Source organism: Catharus ustulatus, chromosome 1 (genome assembly GCF_009819885.2).
Source record: "Catharus ustulatus isolate bCatUst1 chromosome 1, bCatUst1.pri.v2, whole genome shotgun sequence".
Taxonomy (NCBI): Eukaryota; Metazoa; Chordata; class Aves; order Passeriformes; family Turdidae; genus Catharus; species Catharus ustulatus.
In genome coordinates this window covers 158,599,219-158,625,208 of record NC_046221.1, presented here as the reverse complement: position 1 = coordinate 158,625,208, position 25,990 = coordinate 158,599,219, and positions in this window count along the sequence as shown.

The following is a 25,990-nucleotide window of genomic DNA, read 5'->3' as shown; positions in this document are numbered from 1 at the left end:
TTACAGAAAATTGTGTGCTCAGTTTTCACAGTGAGACTACAATTTGCTGATACTTCTGGAGAGAGTTCTTACTGCTTGGAGATATTTAAACAACTACTTGGTGTGAGGCATAACAGCTTTGTTGCCATACTGTGGCAGTAATTAGTTATTCTGACTGTGCTTGTGTGGAGATGAAGGGATTGACACACTAATAGGTAATATTTATTCCTATAATTGTGCTGAAAATTTTCATGAAAGGAACATGAAAAAGCAAATTACCACAGCTCACCATCTGAGTATGATACAGAAAGAGATGGAGCAGCAGATAGATTCTTTCAAGAAAAACTCTTTTTAAAATTTTTGTTGTGAAACATGATTTCATTTTGATTTTATCTCTGGAGAAATCTAAAAGAACCCAAACCAAACCAAAGCAAAAAAGGAAAAAAAAAAGCAAAAAAAAAAAAAAACCACACACACACAAACAAAAAACCCCCCAAAACAAAAACAACCCAAAAAAACAAAAACGAAGAAGAAACGAGCAAACAAAACTCAATGAAAAACAGCAAAACAGTCAAACAGTCAGTGTTTCTTCTTATTGTTTTATAATTGTATCCCTTGACAATTTTAAAAGAAATAACATGGCATTGGATCAAGTTTCTACAGGATATAAGCTCAAACATGGAAGTGATGCATGTCCTGGGATTTTTGCTCAGATCTGCATCCTCTTTTGAGTAGCATGATGGTATGCCAGAAGATTAGGAAGCTTATCCTGCTCAAGAAACCAGTAGATCTTTGGTCAGCTAAATTCAGACCTCCTATAAACTGAAATTTTGTCCTACCTAGAGAATTCCACAGAAAGAAATTGTGGTAGGTCATAGAATTATAGAATTGTTAAAGTTGGAAAAGACCTTAAAGATCACAAAGTCCAGCCATCAACTCAGGACCACGTTCACCATTAAACCATGCCCTCTGGTGCTTCATCTAAATTGTTTTTGAACATTTGCAGGGATGATGACTCCACCACTTCTCTGGCCAGTGTGCTGCAATGATTTACAGCCCTTTCCATGAAAAAAAAGATTCCTAATATCTTATCTAAACCCACTGTGGTGAGATACTATTGCGGTGAGTGACAGGGTATTGGAAAAAGAGAGACCAAGGACATGACCCAGTCCTTCCTGATAGATCACCAAATAGAGGAGCACAGTTATGGTCACATAGGCAAAACAGCTTTGATGTCCCTACAATTTCATACATAGTGTGCTCCTTTGCTCAATACTGATGCACAATATGAAGATTGTTTTGTAAAAGGTCTTCTTTCACCTAACCTGAGGTTCACAGAAGTTATTTCTGGGGAGCATTTGGATCCTTCCAAATATAGGTTTGTAACCTCATTTTTCATTGTCTGCTCACATTTGGGTTATTTTCTTATTTATAAAACATTTGCCATGCAGGCATAAAAAAAAAATTTTTAAACTGCATTTTCAGTTAGGATAAATAAATCCATAGGAATTACTGAAAAAGCCAGGGGCTTGTCGTATTCCTAAGCTCCTAGGCCCAAGAGCAGAATTCTGCTCATAGTTACACCACCACAGTGCTGAGTAACCACATCAGAATTCAGTCTGCTGTCATCTAAACCCTACCAACAAGACAGTGCAATCATGGGTTATTATTATGTGCTCAGTTAGAGTGATTATGTGTGGGACTGAGTCCAGCTGAGCAGCCAAGGCCAGATTTTGTTTATTTGCTTGTAAAGCTTCTAGCACATTTCAGCCATGGTATAAAGAAGAACCATTACCATTCCATTAAAGAAGTCTGACAGTAAAAAAATCCTGTGCGAATTGAAAGTGATATGATTTCTACAGCACTAGATTGTTCCAAAGTCCACAAATATATCTACAAAAAAAATAAGGAGAAAATAAAACAGAAGAGGAAGTCAATAGTGAAATGAACTTCAAACCCTCAAACTACTTGTTTATAAATCCATGACATCCATACTTATTAAAACAAAGGAGGATGCTAAAAGTACAAAATTATGATGTGTCAGTTTATCTGGAAAACAGCTGCATGCTCTTTTCAAATTCCTTGCTACACATGGATTTCTGTGACTGAATCAAGAGCAAACAAAACCCATCAGCAGCACAAGCATGTATTAAGAAATGAAGAATGTGTCTGGAGCAATAAACAAGAGAACACATTCAACCTGATGAGCAGAAGTTCCTGGGAAAAGAAAAAAGGTGGAAGGAATAAAAGTAAGTCAGCAAGTGATCTGAAGTGCTGGAAGATATATAGATTAAAGGAAAGAAGTATGCAAGCAATCTCATATTAATTTTAGCAGATTCAGTTTGAAATATATTTCTAGCCTCTCAGGAGAATGCCTGGAATTTCAAAGGTGCTTCAGCGATAGCTCTGGCTGAGCCACAGTCTGGAATATTGAACTGAGGAGTTGTTTGCATGGTTGTATGCATTCCAACTTGGCCTCAAAATAAACCCCCAAAAAACAACACCAACAAAATCTGAGCCCCAAAACTGATTATTGCACTGCAGCACTATTTATCAACCCATGACTCCACCTCTGAATTCTTTCTCAGAACCTGCTCTGCATTTTCATTTGACTTTGCTTCTCAAGTCCGCCTAAACCTTTACCTATATTAGAAATTTCTCTAAGTGAAGGATCTTTCTGCATAATTGCTCTGTCTATTGAGGAAATCTCTGTAATTCTGGAATGCTGTGGTTCCTGTCTCTCCTGAGCTGTTGTTCGCCTTGGATTAATTTTTGATTTTGAGTGGAAAGTTGCTAGCAATTGAACCATAGTTCATCCATTCTTCCATTTTATTAAGATCCACCTGGAAAAAAGTTTATTATATTACTCAAAATGGCACATATTTCTTCCATTAGTGAATATGCAGGTAAAATGGGAAAAGAAGTCCTACAATCTCCCCATGCTCTTTCATACAATGAAAAATACATTGAGAGAGAATTTGCATGTGAAATCTGTGTAAATGTTAGTATAGGGTATAAGATGTAAGTCCTGCTCATTCTTGAGGACAGAGTTTCCTAATGTTACGAACAGTGGTACTCAGAAAACTCTGTCAGAGGTGACGGGATATGACTTCCCCACAAAGGTAAGTAACACACTGCCTGAAAGCAGTGAGATTTTTCAGTTAAATTAGGCAGTCTTTGGGGCATCTGCTGATTGAAGCTGGAAATTATTCTGCTGTAAGTACACTTGGCAATCTATCTAATTCACAGCATAGAGAGAAAGTAATCAGCTAACCAGATTAAATTTCTTTAAAAGCTTTCTGGTTTTCCTCTAGTGGCACATTTTCTTAGCATATCCTTAGAAATCACCTATCATTCTGAAAATACCAATTCAATATTTAAATCCCTTTTCAGGTGATGGCTGCTTCAATTCTGCTCCATTTTCAGATGAAGTGTCTGAGCTCACAGTTGTGTGGTGCAGCTGGGAAAGTTTCCCAGGGAAGCTGTAGATGGGCCATCCCTGGAATTGTTCAGGGCCAGGCTGGATGGGGCTCTGAGGAACCTGATCTAGTAAAAGGTGCCCCTGTCTATGGCAGCAGGGTGGAACATGGTGAACTTTAAAATCTCTTCTAATCCAAAATATTCTATGATTTTATGGAACATGAAGCCTGCTGAAGTCCTATGGAAGTAGAAGGTGCTGGTCAAGGAACAGACAGGTCCTTCCTAATGTTTCTTGGACAGCAAACTCCTCAAAGCAAAACATATAGAAAATGGTGACGGAATTCACTCAGAAATTAAAAAAAAAATAGGTTGCTACAAGATAGAGATCTATACTGGAAAGACTTGTGAACTTTTCTGTTAGTTACTGAGGATAAAAATCCTCTAGATGTTATGAGTGTTGCCACAATGGTAATGAGAATGAAGCTGTGGCATTATGAAGAACTTGAGTGCTTGACAAGGAGTATTTCTTAAAACAAAATATGTTTTAATACACCAGACTGAAAGGTCAGTGTTGAGGAGCAAGGCGTTTGTAAAATTCTTACTGCACAACAAAGTACAGGCTAATTAGAACAGAATAATGCTTCATTCTGAGACTAAATAAAAAAGTTTTTCTCCTTCTTCCTTCTTCCCAACCAATATTCTTCAGCGATGCATGAGTTCAAAACTGCTCACAAGGGATTCTTCCTCCTCAAGGCCCTTGCTGCCAAGGCTTTTGCTGCCACAGCCCATTCACTTTCTGCATTTCTATTGCAACCCTACTCAATGTTTCTTTTATTCCTTCTCTGCTCAGCAATCCTCCAACTGTTCCAAGGGAAAATCTCCCTCCTTTCAGCAGGCAGAGTGGAGACCTCAGCAGTATTGTGTCCTCCTTCCAGGCACTACCTTTTAATAGTCTAATACATATAAATATTCATTCTACCAAATCACTTGATAGCAAATCAAATAGATCACTCACAGTCACTGTCCAAAAGGTCACTTGTGCTCTGGAATCTTCTAATACCTACACATTATTGAACTACAAATGGTTTGGAAGATGAAATTGCTTGTTGGTAGATACAGGGTCCATTCTGGTTTTGAGAGCACTGATTCAAGATATTTCAGTGAGCACTTGTTCAAGATATCTTGCCTACATAGCTATAAAGTCAATCAAATAAAGATAAGAACAAATATTTTGCAGTGTGAGTTTACAATAATAGCATTCTTTTTAACTATCTCTTCAATTCTCTACACTCCTCCCTGCTCACTGAAATATGAATATTAATACATTTGCTCATGTTTACCTGGAGCACATATTGCAGGAATCAATGTTCTACTTAGGGCAATTATTCAGCAGGTATAAATGCTTCTTCATACAGCTGGTATCCATTTTCTGTTGGATTTTTCTGTTTACAAATTCCAAACAAGTAGGAAAGTGTTACAACTTCAATCATAATTCCACAAAGTTAAGAAAAGGAGAGTAGGGAAAAAAGAAAGAATTTAATTGCAATAACAGAAATCTGAATGTATGAAGTGCTAATGCAAAAACGGATAGGGTGTTTTGTGTCTGTATGGGGAAACCAAATTGGTGTTGCATTAAGGCACTTTACCTCTCTCACTTAAATGACTCAAGGTGATAGAAACAGGAAAGCATAAACTGCAGTTCTTCCAAGCAAAATAAGCATCCTCCAGAGCTCAGTGAAGCCACAGTGCTTCTTTGAAATTCTTACATGAGGTTAATTTTCTTCAAGCATAACATGCTTCCATTTCACCATAAAACGAGCAGTAAAAAATACAACAAGTGGTTTAAAACAAAGAACACTCCTAGAACAGGGATCCAGTGGGCTCCTTGTGAGAGCACACAATATCACCCCCCAAGAGAAGGAGCCCTTCTCTGCTATTAAGATGCTGTATTTGAATGCCAGCACTTGAGCTTGTTTAAAATTTTGTCTCAGCAGAAAAGTGCAAACTGCTGTTCCTTTTTCAGAATTGTACAGTGGTAATACTGCAAGTCTTTGTCCTCTGACATAATTTCTTCAGCCAAGAAAATAATTCTGGTCTACCTTCTTAGAAAACAGAGGGGTGTCAACTCATTCAGACCTAAAGGTGGTGTCTTAAATCTCTAAATCTAGGATTTCCATTCTCTTTCCTTCCCAAGAGAGCACTCTGCTTTGTAATCATCTTTTCAGAGAGACAGAACATTTGTCATGGAAGAGACAAAAAGTTTGAGATAAGTTCTTTCTACAAATTTAAAGCAGATGAACTCTATTCTAGGTAGCATGAGAAGTGAGCTAAGTAATGCAAAGTAAGAGTTATGCATATGAGATTTTTGTCAGCATTTTCACTGATATTTGCTTAGAGGAAAGCCCAAGATATTTTTTTTTCCTATTTCCACTCCAGAATTCATTCCTAGTTGTTGTCTCTCTGAAATGACCAGAACCATTCTTTTCAAAGGTGTCTAGTATATAACATATAGCTTTCTATCCAGCCTCAATGTATGTCTTGCAATTCATTTATATAATCCAGACTTAAACTATATTGACTAGATCAATAGCACTTAATTCAAGGTGTTCTTGCATTTGAAAGATTCATATCAATATCTAATACAACACCTATTACTAGGTAAGATACTTCAACTGTTGCAGGGTGTGGAGATTAGGTTCAACATGGAGATTACAAAAATAAAAGGACATAAATCTGTTAAAAAAAACTCCCCATCATTCCTTCTCCTTCTAAAATTTCCCATTAAGAATGAGAACACATATTTCAGGTACTCATTAACCTGTTTAATTTCCTTAGTGGAAATCAGAGTTTAAAATAAAAGATTTAGTCAGAGAGAAAATTCCTGGTCATTCATCTAAAATGCTTCTAATTTTAAAGCCTAGCTTGACCATTTAAATATAGACAAGCTGGAGTAATTTTTTTTTTTTTTTTTGGTATAAAAGGCATTTTTAGGTTTTGTAACTAAAAATAAATTATGAAACAATTTATCTTATAGAACACAAAACACTTATTTATAAACTAATCCCAAAGGATAGTACATTAATACTAATGACTGTGCAATTGAGATATGTTATTATCAAATGGTTTAGCTTTTTTCCCTAATTTTAGAATTATTGTATGACCTGTCTTCTGTATTTCACATGTTGAAATAATTTAATATAACTAAAAATTAGTTGGCATTGTTGATGTGGTAGCATCTCATTACAACAGCGTCCTACAGGTCCCTGATATGTACATCTATTTGAAGGGTAATTATATAGCAAGGTAGAGAAAGAAAATCCCTTTTTCTTCTCTAGCATAACTGTGTGACAAATTTCTGCACTCACAGCTTCCTCTCTCTGCCTTCCCTTTTTCTTGGCTCCTCTCAGGTCATAAGCCTTAGGAGCATGGAGTTGTTAATGAGATTTTGGAATTGCAGCCTGCTGTGACTGAGATGGCATTTGGTGGTTACCAACCTCTTCAGGTACCTCAGGTACTACCTACAACCTTCTTAAACAGGAGAAAAAAATAAATACACCCTCCTTAATAACTGAATCATGGAATCATGGAATCATGGAATGGTTTGAGTTGGAAGGGATTTTAAAGATTAACTAGTTCCAGCCTCCCTGCCATGGGCAGGTTCACCTGCCCACACTGGTGCTTGATGGAACAGGCTGTGGACAGGAATCAGATATTGCTGATCGAAAAATCCTCGGTGTAGAGAAATTAAATACAGAAAAAAAATCTAACAGTTGTATTCCTTTGAATGTTAGCAACCCCATTATCAGTACTGTGTTCCAGAAGAGAGGAAAAATCCAATTTGGGAATGCGTGGGTGCTAAGATATGTGTAATCTCAGGGGCATAGATAAATGTAAATAATTATGAAAGGAGAAGGACATCAGTATGTGAAACTGGGAACTGATGGAGAAATTAGAATAAATACTGTGGTAAAAGGGAAAAGCTTTGAAGACTAGTACAATTTGGTAAATTGAGAGAAGAGGAGGACGATCAGAGCTTTGTTGGCAGATCCATACACAGGATAAACTCTGGAACCAGCTGTCTTGTTTCACAAGAGATGTGCTTGCAGTTTAGCCATTATGCCATAGAAAAGCTAATTCTGGGATATGCTGAGGAAAGCAGATTAAATCTTCATTGTCACTGTCAGCCTATCTCAAGGAACAATTGCCTTGACCAATATCACATTTTGGGAACAGCAGAGGAACATCCGGCACTGTCCTTAATTAAATTTTGGTTTCCTTTATGAATAAAAGCAAGAAGTGACTTTGCTGAACTCTTTTCTACTTTTTATTAATTACTATTATTTACTGCTTGGCACAATACATAATAGGAAGAAAAGCATTTGCTTTGCTTAAATGAGTTCAGAATTGTATTATCTTGTGTGGTAAGAAAGAAAGCAGCACACTGAAAGTGTGTAATTAACTTGTACCATGAATGATGTGGTGGAAAACAAAGCCCAGTGTACAGCTAATGTGGTGGATGCAAAATAATGTGTTTTCCTGCACAGCATTCCGGAGGTGTACATTATTCCTACCATTCATTGTTTCCTGAGTCATGGTGTTATTTGGAAATTAATTTGAGCCAAAACAAAAACCGAGCCTAAATCGTACGCTTTTGTGCAGGGAAAAAAAATCTCAGTGAAAAGGCAAATAGTGTTCTCCCCACCCCCCTTCTTTGTCTAGCAGTGCAAAGAATGTCAAGGACCACAGCATAGCAAATAACCCATTTGCAGCTTAACTGCTTGACAGTCCCGGGAGCCTCCTTGGAGCCATCAACAGGAGCACTCCGGCTGCATCCCATCGGTTTTCTTTAGCCCAGTCACTTTGTGTTAGCCATGTCACTCATGTTGTGCAGAAGGTCAGACAAAGCATGATGCTTTGTGCCATGGGAAGGAGCTGAAAGAAAATGTTCCCTGAAAAGAGTGGTGACTTTGTCCTTTCTTTAAGTATCTCAAACTAAAATATCCTCCCCATATATGGCATTTCTTTTTTTTTTTTTCCCCAGGGATTCCTGTGTCAGTTGTCAGCTCTGACCGTGAAGGAATCACTGCACTCATCCATTTAATGCACATCTGGGACAGAGAGTGAAAACAAGGGGCAGAAACAGCACGGGAGTTGGAGAAGGAATTCTGGGACAAGGACACCAGAGAACTTCCTACAGATGAATTCAAAATAGCCTGTGATAAATAGTTTTTCCTTTTCTGACCCTTTTCCCAAAGGGACTAACTCACTTTCTACAGCATATTGGAATGGGAAAAGCCAGTGAGTTATATATGCAGCCAAAATATTTGAAATTTGGAGACTTTCAGCCTTATGAACACCTTCTGTCCTCACAGCCCTTATCTCCATATATCCACTTCTCCTGTTAGATGGAGAGTCTGATTTGCATGTGAAAGGTGACTACATAGAGAGCAAAATTATCAAATTCATAAAGTTTCCTATTAAAGTATTGTTCAAAAAACATTAAAAAGCATCAGAAAATATTCTTTAGGCATTGTCAGGAATCTCCAGTGTATGTGACCCAAAAGACCCACACCAGAAAGAAAGTGAAAAGCTAAAAGTTGTCTATCTCATTACCAAAATACTCCCTGGAGCCATCCACATACCAAGTATAAACAGCAGTGAGAGCTGAGCTATTCAAAATAAGAAGCAGCTAATTTATTCTCCTTTTCTCCTTGTTTTTCTTTTTAATAAAAATGGCAGTAAGGTTGTAGCTGCCTCATCTGCTGTGAAGACACTTGAGGTGCAGGTGGCTTCTTCTCTCCAATTCTTACTCAACAACATGCTTTTGTTTTTGAGACCAGAGTTTCTTAGTATAAAACTGCTGGTACCATGCTATTATAAATAAAATCCAAGCCCCAAAAAGGAAAGGGTTTGTCCTTCCTGTCATACTAGATTTGTGCTATGGAAGACATTACTTTGATAAATAGAGGCAGTTCTGTGTTAGATTTCAACAAAAAAATGACAACTTGCACACTGAACCCTTATCAAAATACCCCTTCAGGTAAGTTAAAAATACAACAAACCAACAAAAAACCCAAAAGCCAAAACCAATGCTAAACAAAATAGGCTTCCCCAAAACTAAACAGTAGATTTTCACCCTTGATCTAGATTGTGTTTACATTTTTCATTTGCAACAGAAAGTAATTAAAAAAAAAAAAAAACCCACACCAAAAAAAAAACCCCAATCAACCAACCAAACAAACAAGAAGTCTATACAGCCTCATTAGCAGTATGGGTCCATTTTCTGCGTGGAAATCTGGCATGTGGGCCCACACTTTTCCAGTCTTTTCCTCTGAAATAGTCAAGGACTGAGAGACTTTTCAGACCACAGTCAACACGTAGTGAGCAGCAGGATAATTTTTCTCTTAGCTTTCCAGAGAAACAATCCAGGGTTTTCCATCATACTCCACCTCAGGCTGTGGATCAAATAAACCTCAGAAAATTCAATAAATTTTGTTTACTGGGGGGCTGGTTGAAGTTAAAGGGGCATTGTGCTCACCCCATTTTTTATAACCACATATGGAGGGCAGCACACAGCTCTAATGCATGGCAGAAAAAAAAGGAAAATGCATCCAGATTTCTTTTGCTTGTTATGACTGCAACCTGTATTCTGGATTTAAAGGGTGGGCCTGAAAACCTGTACACAGACATGCAGTCTCTTGCCTTCTTTATACCACTTAGAAAATACTTGGCCCTTACAGCCAAACACCAAGTTTTCCAAAGAATGGACTGTCTTCACACTGGAAATTTGGATTGCCATAAGAAGCTGAGTAGAATTAAAATTTGAATTCCATTTCTCTTTTTATTTCTCATAGAAATATATATTACCTATAAAAAAATCACTTGTCCAGACAGTCAATTTTCTGCCATTTTCATTAAAAATTATTTGGAATTAGACAGTTTCAAAACCTCAAATGCAAAGAAACTTATTGCTTGTCAGCCCTTATACATTAGAACAGATTTTAATCTCCAGACAAACAGTCCTTTAGATGCAAAACGGAGTGTGAGTTTGAGTCAAAAAGAGCCTATGCCTGAAGGACTGCATTTGGGCTGCCTGCTAATGCTACTTTGCATTTGCTTCATTACCATCAGGGCACAAACTGGGTCACAGGCTGTGTGTCCCCACAGCACACTGCTGGCTCACTGTGTCTGGCTGCTTTGTTTTCCTCTCCACTGAGTCACACCTTTCCCTCTCCTCTCAGTAGCTGGGTAACCAAGCAAAAAACCTGCACAGAAAAGGAGCAGGGAGGTAGAATGCCCTTCTTAACCAGGGCTGAGTTGTTACCCATGTTTCCTCCAAGCCTTACAAAGAATATTTGTCCAGACTAGAAGACTGGCATTTTGTTTTGCCAAAAAATTTGAATGTCTAATCATACAACATGAGCTAGAAGAAATACTGATTTTAGGTCCTTTTTTAGCCACTGAAGAAGTGATTCCTTCCGAATCATATTCTTCCCTTTGACTGTAAAAGGAGCCTTATGTGAAATTACTGTTAATATAATTAAAGGGTTTTGGGAGAAACTGCTGGAGATCTTTAACATAATTCCTCCATCAGAAAGAAAGTCTAATTCCAAAGATAATCTGATTTCAGAGAATATTTTCAAAAAGCTCCAAAGATGGAGAGACAGTATTCCTCATTCTCCTGAGGGAAATTTTTTTCTTCATTTCTAGTCATAATTTCCTTTCTTGAAGAAAGACTGCTGTCTCTAACCTTCCCTAATACCTCTAGGAGTTTGAGTCTGTGTTCTTTAAAACCTTTATTTTTGGAATGATGGGAGCCCTTACAGACACATTTACCTTTCCCTTCTCTAGGCTGAGGGGAAATTCCATTTCCAGCCAGAATTCCATTTCCCCTAGCCTGACTTTACGCACAATGCTCTGTAAACCCTGATCACCTCCACTGGGTTGTCACTGGCTTATTCACAAAAGTAATGATGATAAGTAGTATGAGATCAGCATTACTCAGCAACTCCCATATATGCAGGCAAGTCCAATGGTACAAAGGGAAATTAGCATTTGCAATTGTGCAGTTTCTTCCATTTTTATGCTATGGCTCAGTACTGATCAAATTCTGTGAAAATCACTGCCTTCCAGAATCACACTAAGGCAGCTTTGCCCAGACCATCTTGTTTATCCTCCAGCAAAGATTATGCTTTAAAATTTACAAAATTTTTCTGACTAAAACAAAAGAAAACCCAACTAAAAACTAGGCAACCTGTTTTAAGAATATCTGCAAAGTGTAACAGAGCTGGAGAACTCTAAACATTGCCTTTTCATAAATACTTTGTGTATAACTAATCTTATTTTTCACCACAGGTATGCCTGTACAAGAGTGAGTAGTAAGTTTGAAAGACATGATAAATCAGGAAAAAAATCACTACAACTGGATAGGAATTTTCTAATTTTCCCTTAGGAAAGTCAGAAGAAGCCCCCTCAAAACATATGATGCAATATAGGTCAAGCATGACCAAGCAAACTCTTTTCTTTCCAGGCTCTAGTCTTGCAATCATGGCTATCCAAGCAAATTTTACTTATGTATCCTGTTGCACTGCATTTAATAAACTTAAATGCATGAGAATGAGTCAATACAGGAATACAGGAATGCAGTCAATACAGGTTATGATAGTGAATATTCAATTGAAACTAATTTCTCAGTAAAATCAAACAGTAGTTAATAACAGAAATAAAACCATTCTTGAAGAAAAGTGCATTGCAAAAATTGAAGGCTACCAGATTACATTTCTACATATTTTTATTTCTTATCTTGCTGAAGGACACTGTCTCATATGTGTATATATATTATCGCTGTAATTTGAAATATAAGCATGTGCCAACTCTTTAAAGTCCTTTGGAAGGACAGTAATACCCAATGATTTTTATTACTTTAAATGACTTGCATATTCTTTATTATTTTCACATGAGAGAATAGTTCTACATGCAGTTTTGAGCTATAAGCATGCAGACATGCACTGACATAGATATGCACATGCATAAAGACAAAGAACTGAATACACTGCATTATCTTTCCCTCTCTTTTAGATTTCAGTGTCAACAAATAGAAACTCAATTATTAATATGCAGACAAATTTCCCTAAATTGCACCTTTAGCTATTTTTATGACAGTGCTGACAGTGTTATTACTAAGTAGAAGAGAACACCCTGCTGAACATTTTTTCCTGCTTTTAGTATGAAACAAAAACAGAAGCTAGGGATAAAAGAAGAGTTTTAATTTTTCTATATTTCTTTTGGTGATGTGCCTTTTATGCAAATATCTCATAGTTTTCTACAGTAATGGTACCATTAAATGCCTTGAGATTATTTGTAAGAGAAAAGCGTTACCTTGAGATTAAGACATAAAGTACTAAGTGCATTTTTAGGAACAGAGAAGATTTCTCTGTAAAGAAGTTAATGTTCCAAAGAAAGCTTTGTTTATTTGAAAGGTTTTATGGTTGTGCTATTTTCTTCACTTAGCACCTTAATTCTCACGAACCATACGGCTGTCCAGATGTTTAAAATAAAAAGCCCATTTGGGTATTATCAGAGATTACTGAGAAAAGATATACAGACATGATGTTTAGCCATGCAACATAAATTCTCAGAGCATGTAGTACCCAAAAAACACCCTATCCTAGATCTGCTGAAACTAAACACATAAATCATAAAAACTAGGGAAAGGTCTTATAATACTATTTACCTCTAGCCAGATGCTTTCTGAAAAGAATCTACTAGCCAGGGTGATAATCCTTTTCTATTTTCCTATTTATTTTTATTTCTTCTCACCAAGGCATTACTGGGAAACGTGCTTACCAGGGGTGAATATGTTTCTGCCCAACCCAGATGCACTTTTCAGATGTTCTTGTTGCTTGTAATGCCTTGAGAATAGGGTTGCCTAACATCTAAAATACATACATTCTCCTTATTGCCTGAATCTTTCATCTCCTCTCCTCTGGGGTTGCCTAATATGCTCACCAAGCTATTATTGTTTTGCTTCAGATAGCTCGGCCCTCTTGCCGAGTTTCATTTGCTGTCACACAGTCACAAATTACAGCATTTACTTCACGCTACCTCCATTCCAAACTATCAGTTTGTGCTTGCTGAACTGGAGAACATGATGATGGATCAGGGCACATTTGCGCTAATCCACTGCAAGTTGATTCTCCAAAGAATGCAGCACGGTAGTAGTTTCTGGCATTTTCTTCTCATTTTAATTTTCTTATGCTGTTTTCTAGTAACAGTTGGCTTTTTATTTTTTTTTTTTTTTAATAGCACTTTGGTCTCACTTTTTTTCTTTGGCTTTTGACAGATCATAAAAACTATGTAAAGAAAAAAAGGAGGAAAACAGATGAAAAAGTGATTTTTTTTAAACCTTTTTTTACCTTCGTAAACAAACCTTTAAAGCTAGCCAGCTTCTGCAGGTGTAAATCACTCTGGCTCCATTGTGCACACCATTTCATGCCAGCTGAGGCTGTAATACAGTGCTTTGAAAATGCCAGTGCTGTTGCTGTTGTCTAGACTTGAGTTTCAAATGAAGACGTGGATCCCCTAAAGGAATCAATTGCACTGCATTATCTATATTCACTGACAAGCTGCATCTTCTGTGTCAAATCCTTTCAAAAATATTTGCTCCTTCATGTATGAAAATTCAAGGTTAGAGTGGTCAATCAATGGACATTACATAAAAATCAATTAGTATGTGTTCCAAGAACAGTTCAGTCAGAAAATCCTGAAGGAATGTGTTGCCATTTATATGCTTCCTTAGTGGGGCAGGGTCTGGCTTGTAGACTATTCTCCTACTCCTGTAGCTGCTGGATCTTCACAGGGCAACAGGAGAGCTCTCCTTTCTTGAAGAATCCATTTTGAATGTTAACATTAGGAATATTCAATCAAAGGATCATAGGTAAGTGTTGGGTCCTGCAGCTGAGCAGGAATAACCCCAAGTATCAGCACAGGTTGGGGACTGCAGTAGAGCAGCTCTGCTGAGAAGGCTTTGGAGTCCTGGTGGGTGACAGCTGGCCATGGGTTGGCAGTGCTCTGGTCACTAGGAGGGCCAAGAGTGTCCTGGGCTGCACTGGGAGGAGGGTGGCCAGCAGGTTGAGGGAGGTGCTCCCTCTCCTAGCCCCTAATGAGGCCATTTCTGGACCTTAAAGTTCATCGGGTTCCAAGCCCCAGCTGCAGGAAGGGACACATTCCACTACAGCCTCATCCTACCAGCTCTTGAACAATTCCAGGGATGGGCAGCCCACAGCCTCTCTGGGAAATACGTTCCAGTGCCTCACCACCATCACAGTAAAGAATTTTGTTTTGATTATCTAATCTAAATCTACCCTCCTTCATTTTAAGACCATTTCCCTTGTCCTATCACCACATGCACTTGTTTGTATGCCATTCAATCCATTCAAAATTAAAAAGTTTTTATTTGTCCAGAATCCCCTGTAGTATCACATGTAACTTAGCTCTTTAAGCTTGGCCTACAGTCCCTGAGGTCTATCTAAGGAATAAAAAATGTGTAAGAGGAGACCACATTTCTTCTGGCAGGGTGGGATTAATTTGGATTTGCTGGATTTTCTGTGTGGTTCTCTGGAGTCTTATTTTGCTGAAGTATTTCCACTGGATTCTAAAGAAATATCTTGCCAAGTTAAACTGATCAGGAATTGCAAATATCGTTCTTAATTAATAACAATCACAATACAGTGTTTTTAACCAATTATATATTTAGAAGGTTATTTTTTTTTTTAACAAGTGTCAATAACTAAAAATCACCCACTGGACAATACAAAAATGAGAGCTACTTATTAGAATAAATTTTGTTAATTGTGACAGAGATTGATAAAAGGATATTGTGAGTTATGACCTAAAAAGAAATTAATGATTCTAGAGGTGAAGATGACCCAAAAAAAAAAAAAAGAAATAGAAATGGTTTGCTTTATTTTGAATAATGTTCAAGTACATACACAAAAATAGAATGATGTGTGGTTCAATTAGCAGACAGTTGCCTCTTTGAATCAATCAGATAATTTCACATAGGTTTGAGTTTGAGAAGAATAATTCCCATCATTGAACAAAAAAAACCCAAAACAAACACTTTGAGAATCTTTAAAATTTCCTGAACCTTTGAATAGTGTATAATTGAAAATGTGTGAATACTGAATTTGGAGCTACCATGTACATCCAGGATCAACAGGCCTTGACCACTGCATTGACTACAGAGAAACACCACAGAAATTATAGCACTAATTAGACTTGCTGGGTAACAAGATTTCAGTGAAATGAGTTGGGGTCTCTGTATCCAAGCCCTGCAGTGCTCATGCACAAAGCTGTGTCTGTGGGAGTGGCATAATTCTGCCAGGTCATGGGTGGTCTGGGAAATAGGAATTGGGAATGGTTTCCTTTTCTCTCTCTCAGCAAAAATTCTGCAAATCACTGAATGCAAAAATTGTCAGATTCCAAACAAAAAAACAGATGGTGATTCTCTGCATAAGGTGAAGTGGAACTGTCCCTTCAGAAGTTTTACTCTAGATCTGGAGGCATTTGATGACACAAGAATTTTATTGACACATTTACCTGAGATTTCTCTAGGTTCTCTGAGGTCCTCTTCAGCTTCACAGAGTCCCTCTGTGGTGGTAGGGCTGGGATATGTTCTACTCAGTTCACTCTGCTTAATTAGGATCCTTCCTGGAAAAATGTGGTACTTTAAAGATTCCCACAGAATGTCCCACAAGGCAAAAGTTAGGAATGCCATTCATTTCTTCCCTCTGCCTTTAGCCCATTTTTTTTTTAATATATAATGACTCTCCTATGAGGTGGGAGAGTGCAGTTTGATATTCAGCTCTATCTGTACAGATTCATACCTACTTCTCTCGTTTTCTGAAAAAGCTACTTTAACTGTCTAGATATAGAACAGAGAGGGAGAATGAGGGAATTTGTGCATATTTCTCATTCTTTACTCCCTCCTGAGGATAGTAATCTACTAGATAGCAAAATAATTTGAGATTCATGAAACCCAGCAGAGCACAAGTGGCAGCATAAGTCTGTAGCCTAGTGATTAGGACCCCCTGGAGACCTAATTTACTCCTCCAACAATATGATTGAATGTAAAAACTCTTACAGGGTAAACCACAAAATATTCACTTTTTAATTCTGACCAAAATGTCTGGGTGTGATCTCCTTTCATAAGAATTTTTTTTTGATCCAGCAATGTCATGTATGGAGATGATTTAACAGGAATGAAGTCTACCATGATGACTTATAGCAATAGATTCTTGTAGTTGCTAAAGCCCTTTTTGCTCACATAGTTTTTGTGCTTTCCAGTCGTCAAAGAGCTGGTTCTGGACTTTACTCAAACCAGAAAGTTATGCCTGATCTTACCAAACACCTCAAAATGGCCATGTGGTAAGGAGATTCCATTATCTGCTGAAGGTGCTAGGTTATGAAGACTTCCAAATTAAACCAGCAGCAGCTTCCTAGAGAAGTATCCTTTAAAAGTAAGTTCTCAGCATTAACACATTTTGGGAAATTGGACATTTCCCCTTCCAAATAGTTAACTGGGGCAGCAGGCAGGCACAACAGTCCGTACAAAAATACTGAATTATGGAGATCTCTATTCCTTGGCTAAACGCATCACTTTGGCTTCTTTCTCTTCTAAAGCTCCTTATATTATAAAGACTCCACATCTCCTCCAGGAAAATCAAGAGTGGCCATAGTCCATCCCTGACCTGAACATTAGACTAAATGGCCTGCAGAAATCCTTTCAAACCAGTATTCCCATGACCCTGTGAAACCCATTCCACTGCTTTGAGAAATTTTGTCCTAAACTTAATTTTAAAAAAATAGTGCTTGGTATTTCTTATCATGATCTACAATGATATTTCTTTCCTGTTTTCAGCAGTACATTGCCTACATGAAGGCTGTTACCAGTATGCTTCCTGTCTTTTCCTCTTTTGGCTGGACAGTTTGATTTTTTTTTTCAGTCTTTCCTAAAATATATTTTTTTTCAGATATGTGATTGCTCTCACTCCTGTCCTCTGGCTTTTGTCCATAGCTGTCTTTGATGTGTTGCTCTAGAAGGGGACTCCCCAGTGCTGAATAAATTGAAGGGATAACAGCACATGGGGCTGAAGGTTATGCTGCAGGTTTTAGAGTCATGATGGAGGGAGGGGGTTGGAAGAGGATGAGTGCTCACCATAACTTCTAAACACTTCTCTGTGTAACGGCTGCTCAAGCAGCTGGTCCCCATTCCGATTTTTTACAGTTGATTATGCCTGTGAAGTGTTATATTTTGCATGAGTCCCTAATGAATTTCAGCATAGTTTTTCCAACCATTTCTCCTGTGTGTCAGTATAATTTTGAATTCTAGTCTTGTTCTTGAACTTCTTGAAGCTTGTTGTCACCTGCAGATTTAATAAGTACACTTTGCATTCCATCATCTGGATCATTAGTAAAAGTATTGAAGAGCTCCAAAAGGAAGGCAGACGACTGTTGGATCCTGCCCAGCGCTTCCCTCTGTTTTGACTATGAACCACTGACAAATAATCCCTGAGTACAGCTTCCAAATTGTCTTTCCACCTACTCTGTGGCCATTTCATCTAGTCCAGATTTCTCTGGCTTATTTGTGAAAATAACCATTAAGCCCACATCAGAAGTCTTACTAAAGTAGAAATATGACATAACCAGCTTCTGCCAGTTCACAAATAATTTTATAAAAGTAAAAAAAAAATGTTGGTTTGATATATCTTCTTCATTACAAATAATGACTCTCTGATATTTCCAAGGTACTTGGAAAGAATTTGTTAGATTTTATAGCTCTTTTTCACTGTACAAACCACAGTCACAAACTATTGCTTATCATTTCATATATTGTCTAACCAAAGCAATGTGAGTAAAATTTGTCCTAAAATTACATTGCAATACACATTACCTCCAAAATAATAATGTTTTAGTCTTTTGTGGTGAGAAAAAGCCATTCAACATAAATATCTAGATTTATTAATGGAGATGCAAATCATATTTTGTATCTATGCACATATAGTACCTCAAAGAAGTCTGCCTTTCAAAACTGCAAGTATCTTTCAGTCACAGAGTCCATTGACTGAAATAAAAGGGAGGGATGGGATGTAAATGCATCATGGAAGTTCAGCTAAGGTGGTGACCTGTTGGAATGAATCCAGAGTAAGACAGCACCATGGGGACAGTGTGAGAGTTGGGGCTGGAGAAACGAGGGCTACAGGGAGAACTCAGTCCACCATCCAGAACCTAAGGGAGGCCTCCAAGAGGTCTGGGGAAGGACTTTTTATGAGGACATGTAGTGGTAGGACAAAGGAGAATGACCTTGAGCTGAAGGAAGGTAGATTTAGATTAGGTATTGGAAAGAAATTCATTGCTATAACTGCAAAGGTCGTGAGCCCCTGGCCCAGATTGCCCAGAGAAGTTGTTGAAGCCCTGTCTCTGGGAGTGTTCAACACCAGGCTGGATGGGGCTCTGAGCAACCTGGTCTAGTGGAAGGTGTCCCTGCCCATGGTGGGAGCATTTGAAACTAGGTGATTTTTAAGGTTCTTCCAACCCAAAACATTCTGTGGCTCTGATTGTGGTGGATTGACCTTGGCTGGATGATATGTGCTCACCAAGCTGCTCTATCACCCTGCTTCCCAGCTGGACAGGGGAGAGAAAATCAGAGTGGAAGCAACTCAAAGTTTGTGTTGTGACCCACCCCTGAAGGCAAGGGTAACGTAGGTTGTTGTTAATAGCTGTCTAACAGCAGATTAGAGTGAAACAACACTGAATGATCAATGGTTTTAAATATATACATTTATGTATATGTATATGTATATTTATATGTGTTTATTTTAGAACAATTTGGTTACAATGGAAAGCCGGCATGCAGTCATTTAGGTTGTTATTATTAGTATCTATAGTGATATAGCAATATAAAAGCATAAATATGTCACTTAAGAAAATAGATGGGGGAAAAAAAAGAAAGAGAAAAAAAGGATAAGAGCACACAGCTGCATAATTCCTTTTCTTCCATTGCCCATCAATGCCACACTGTCTTAGCCTCATCTGACTGCCCATCAGCTTCACTTTTTTAAACCTCTTAGGATCCAGCCTTGATGTCACTAATGTATACAAAATTGAATAGATTATTGCCCAAATCCCTCATTTAATTTCCCTTTGCTTTATTGTTACTCCCACAAGAAGGATGAGGCTTAACAGTTCATCCAAACTTTCTTTTTTATCCAGATTTATACTGGGTCTTACTTCTTCAGGGAAATCAGGAGCTGGAAGGGCTTACTTCACTGCAGTGATAGGTTAAACTAGCAGCAAGGCACGACCAAATTTATAAACATTTCTAAGCATGTTTCCCTCTGCTCTTTGTTGCTGTTCATATGACATTCAGCGGTGAGGCTCGTCAGGGGATCCTCCTGGGATGCTCATTAGTGTTTCCTAATTGCTCCATGCAGAGGGAAATAACTGTACAAGGCAGGACTCTGTCGTTGCTTTAGCCTGTTTAACTCGTGGGGTCTTAAGTTATGTGTCAAACCACAGAGAATGAACTAATGAGAGAAAGATTAGTCTCACAGCCCTCTAATGTGTTATCAGGAAGGCCTCTGCTGTTGCATTAAGCTCTCTTTTTACAGACTAATTTCAGCTTGTCTCTGCTAAACATTGACTGTTTCCTATCTTGTTCTCCTTGCTCCCTCGTGCTGGGTTCAGCAGCAGCTCTGGTCTGCTCAGAATGGCCCTACACATTATCCAGCCTATTTCCCATCAGGGATTTGCCATGAACCAGCCAGTGGATGCTCAAGGAGTGGGAAATACCAACCTCTTAAGTTTTCAAGGCAGCAAACAAGAATGAATTTTGGAGAAAGAGAGATCATAGAATCATAGAAAAGACCGCCAAGATCATCAAAAAGAAGCCATGTAAAATTGAAAAGCTAATAGTTCATTTTGATATGTTTAACATATTACAGAAGTGATCATATAGCAGGATATGATGTGAGACAATGAACTCTAACAGTGGTTCACATATCTGAAAAGAAGACGAATGGTGCAATTTTCCAGAATGCACATTTTTCTTTTATCTATGTAGATAAATCTGTTTATTAATGGGATTTGAAATTTCCTTTAAGAAGACTAATAAAGTGATGAAGAGGTAGATGAAGAAGAATGAAATAAAAGGAAACAAAATTAAATGTGTTGCACTTGGGGCTGTCCTTTCCACCAAAAAAAAAATGCAAACAAGAGTCAGCATATTTTTGGGTTTTCCCAGTTTGCAAACTTTGATCCCTACACCTGGTCTCTGAACATACTGCTCTGATGTGGCAAACACAGTTGGAATGGTTTGGCAGACACCTTGAAAGATGACCTCTTCAGATGCTGACAGGGACTACAAATCAGATATTTTACTTTGGTTTCAACTACCTTATTTTACTTCCACTTAAAATAAGAAGAGAAGATACGAAACAATTACTGCACTGCCCATAAATTATATTTAATTATTGAATTAAGGGTTGTAGGTATTTTTAAAAAATTATATCAATTTTTAGAGAAAGACATAATTTTTTCATTTCAACTTTTAGAGAAAGTGCAGGCCTTAAACTTTTATATTTTTTTGTCTTGATCAAAGGACAAGTTTTATAAAAACTCTTTTCTTTAGCTATGGAGGTAAACTGATTCCTCAAAATAAGCTACCATGCACTGATAAACTCGACCAAGTTAAAAATTGATCCATTCCCTGCTCATGTCTTTCAGAATAACAACAGAAAAGTGTTCATATATAAGAATAGATAGATTTTAAAATATGACTGCTACTTCATGACATTGCAGAGGCCTACAAATAATAATAAAGTTTCTTGATGAAGAACAAGTCAGATTTTTAGATGGTCAGCATTTCTTATTTATTGTAAGCAGAAATTAACTTTGTCTCTGCTGACAAAATCAGTCAAATCCATGCAGTAAAAAGTGGATGGCAATATTTTTTTTTTTATATCTTCAAGGTGTATAAAGAGGACTAGAAGTAGTTTTGTGAACTATGAAAAATTCTTGATTAGAATACACATACTGAGGCAAACCTCCATATATATCTGTCTAAAATATAAAAAGCAGAAGCTTTGAATTGAGATAATCATATAATTAAATGTCTTTCTGTTCTCAATTTCATTTAATGTGTAACTTTTTTCTACTATCAAAACAAAATTTAAAGTTAAAAAAGAAATCAGACTGAAAACCAGAACCTTGTCTTTAAAAAACTTACATTTCAATCATTCTAAAATTGTCCTTAGAAGGGGCAGCTTTTAAAATTACCGTTCCCTGTGATAAATTTTGCCTATCACACTGGTAAATTATGGTTAAAAAATGTGTTGAAAAATAGATGCACACTTCTACTAATGGTGATACAACTGAAGTGGTACTGAAACATAGGTTTCCATACGGGATTTTTCAGATAATTTTCAAAGGTTCAAACACATTTTAAACATTAAATTTAAGACTAATATTTGTAAAATTATCTGGTGTCTCTTACTAGAATCATAAACCAGCTTGTTTTAGAAGGGAACTCGAAGATCATCCAGTTCCAACCTCCTTGTGGTGGACAGGGACACCTTCCCCTGCTCAGGGTCCCATCCAGCCTGGCCTTGAACCCTTCCAGGAATGAGGCATCCACAGCTTTTCTGGACAGCCTGTGCCTCACCTCCCTTTTAGTGAAGAATTTCTTACCAATATCTAATCTAAATCTACTTCATTTTAAAGCCATTTCCCCTCATCCAGTCACTCCATGCTCTTTAAAGAATGCCTCTGCAGCTCCCTTGTAGCCCCTTTGGGTACTGGAAGGTGTTGTAAGAACTCCTCTTTTCTTCTCCAGACTGAACAATCCTTCCCAGTCTGTCTCCATCCCTCTGATCACCTTTGTGGGCTCATCTGGATCTATTCCAACAGGTTGATGCCTTTCTTCTGCTAGGGACCCCAGAACTGGATGCAGTAGATCCAGGTGGGATTTCACCAGAGCAGAGGGGGAGAATCCCCTCCTTTGAGCTGCTGCAGCCCAGGTTGCAGATGGTTTCATGTGCTGTGAGCACACATTGCAAAGTCACATGGAATTTCTAGAGTGAAGAGTAGATAACTACCTGGTCAGCAGATGTCTTTGAGGCTTCTTCTATTAGAAAGTCCAGTGCTGAATCTACAGAAAGAAGCAGTTACATGTTTTGCTCGTGTCTGTGGAAGAAAGAGGGGGTCTTAGTGGTAATTTTCTCATTTTATAAGGGACCTTCTGTACCTGTTCACAGTGGATGAAGTTGCTGTAACTAGAGCTAAGTGCCTCTCTATTCATAAGCTTTTCAAAGAGTTCTCACCAGTGATGTGCAGGTTTGCTCCTGAACACATCATTGTCACTGGACCATGAAATAAATGTATGAATCCATTGCAGACTTTTCTGACTGAGTCTGTCCTATGACAGGAATTAAGCTTTTATCTCTTAAAAGCTTTGACTCCATACAGCTTGTTGAGTAGGCTTCATCATACCCCAAACTGACACTCAAGATCTGGAACTACAAATAAAAATAAATAAAAAGGAAGAAAAAAGAAAAGATCTTATAGGGCAGGGAGGGAAGTTTTTTAAAATAGGAGTATAGCCATGCCTACTGGAAATACTGATAAAGACTCTTTTATGGAACTTGCTAATTACAGAGGAGATATAATTTGGTTTGTAAAACTCTGTTTCTGAAGTATAAAGAGCAGGAAATAATCCTTCAGTTAAGTCTATCAGACATAACAATGGCAACCCCTGGCACATTAAAAAGTTAATGTGACTTTAATAGGTCATAATCACACTAATAAAGTTTATAACCACTGTAGTAGCCAGAGTAATTTGACAAAACTATAACTTTTGTTCTTGGGGTTTGCTTCAGACTTAAAGTACAATTAAGTTTAACAGGGCAGAGCTCTACTTTAATGGAGCTCAACAGCAAGAGACTCAGGCCCACTCCTTGTTAAACAGCAGTTGCAGTGAAGCTGGGGCTAAAATGTCCTGATGCCCAATGTAGATGTGCACAGAAAACTTCATCTGCAGTGGAAGGGAAAGATTGAACATACCCAGGGTGCATCTCTTGTTCTGAGAGATCATGGACCTCCTGGAGGTCACTTCAAAGACCTTCCCCTTCTGTCACAGCCAAGCCAATTAATGTCAAAAATATCACATTGTTCTGCGTGCTTTCTTTTTGGCTGAATAGGCTAGAAAATGTTTCCATTGAAGGGTATTTTTTATCCCAAATCAGCTCAAAAATATGCTCACCTTAATCTGAAAGATTCATTGAGGTGAACCTCCTCAAATAGGAAACATTCTCTGTGCCAATTTGGCACTGTAAAAACAGAGAACAACCTGTCCTAAGCAGGACTGGAGATTGATATCAGTAAATAAGATTGAATCTTATTTTTGCAGGCAGTTAGAAAAGCAGTCAATAACATTATGCTTTCCTTTGAGTGATGCCATACTCCCCTTGCCCACAGCAGAAGTGTTTATCCTTCAGTAAAGTTGGCAAATCAAAGGTGGATTGGTGCACATCACTGCACAAAGACTGTGACAGCAACCCCCCTTTTCAGAAAGGTCTATATTGCATGAGAAAACATCAGGGGACTGAAGGACTTTGAAAGGCAAAAGAGTTCCAGTCATTTGAACTTTAGTTTATCTGATAGAAATAACTGTCAGATGTATTCAGCTTCTCTTTCTTCTTTTCAGTGACTCTGAGACAGGGCCTATTGAGATAAGCCTAAGAAAGAGGAGGAAAGGGCAGATAGTCAGCATAAAGCAGTTGTATTGTGTAATGTGACAGAAAAGAAAGGTTGAAGAGCTCGGCTGGAAGCCTGTAGTTAATGTTTTAAATATTACCCTATTGAGCTTAAGTGCTGGCCGAAGCAATTTCATGTTAATGACAATTCCGCTTTCCAGGCATTCTGCCTAAAGGGAAAATCGTGCTGCCCATGCATTCAGCACTTCTTCAGAGAGAGATGTGCCTCTGGAGGCCATGGGGGGTAAAGGGGGCTGGCTCCTTGCTCCAAAAACAAGGGAATTTCTCCCAGTAACTTGTGAGACGTTCCTCCCCTGCTCAACAGATGCTGAATGATGATGAAAAAAATGTTGAGATCAGATTATTCTCTTATGGTTTACCTTAATACCAAGTAGAATATTGATGGATAATATATTTTGTAGAAGAGCATTAATTAGGACTTTTCAAATCACCTTAAATATGCTTTATGAAAAGCAGCACAAGGAAAAATATATAGGGGAATACATGTAAACTTTCTTTTTGCCCCTGGTAGCTGTTTTACCAGGACCTGAGAGCGCTAATATCGATCAGCCATCTCCCAGGAGCTCACATGAGCCAGCAGAGAAAGACCAGAGACCTTACTTGATGAGTTCCACAAGAATCTTTATTTCATGTGAAGGGTGGTCAAGCAGGATTCTCTCAAAGACAAAGGGCAGACAGTCATATTTATAGGTTCAAGAGGGACTGAAACTACAGCCAATAAAAAGTTGATACAAAGAACAGCATCCAATCTAAGTGAGAAAATCTAAAGGTGAACTGACCAATTACACAAACTAATTTCTAACCAATTATCTTTCAAGGTGTTAGAGAGTGACCAAATTCTTAAGGAATTTGGCTCAGCCTTGGTATCTAGGATACCTTATCTATTATAGCAAGTTCCAGGGGCCAGGGGAAGATGGCTTTGGAGGAATTGTATCATCCACAAATACATATTTTTAATTGAAGCTCACAAATGAAAAGAAAGAAATAGTAAAACAAATTAAGGTCCATTCTGACACTTCTGGTGGTATTTTTCTTGTATGAGCAGAGCTGCTGTGGTTCCCTATATTCAGATGGGCTAAAAATGCTTACATAGCAAACATATAATTTGAACTTAACTTTTAAAATCTAAAGCATTTTAGATAAATTACTGATTTTCATCCTTTTCTTTTCCAAGTCTTGATTTTAAAGCTTCCATTTGTTCTGACAGGGTTACCATTATTGATTGCAAAAACACCCTTATACAGTTCCAGTATCTTAGACCTAAACTTCCTTTTTCCAGTACTTTCATTTTCAATTAAAATATATGCTTTGAGGTTTTTGCTGTTTCCTCCACATGTATTTTTGGACAGCATTTAAATCTTGCTGATATTCAGTTATTATTTTACTACAGACTAAAAAAAAAAAAAAAAAAAAAATAACCGAAGTTCTGAAACATTCTTAAATACTGACCAACAGAAAAAGAAACCACAATAATGAGCCAATCCAAGATTATACAAAAAAACCCTTAACAATAGCTAAAAATATCTGTGTAAAGTATTTTCTTCGTGTCACCTATCCTTCTAATGAAGGCTTGATTATGTGAACTTTGTTCAAGCCAGTGAATATTTGCTATTTTGTTGAAGAGGTGATAGCAGAGGCTAGGAAACAGCAATTACTTCTCAACAGTATGCTAAATTGCTTCTGCAGGTATTTGTAGATGATTTGCAGTAATGAAAATGGCTTTATTGTATGTAATGCTACTTGTAATTGAATGCATAAAG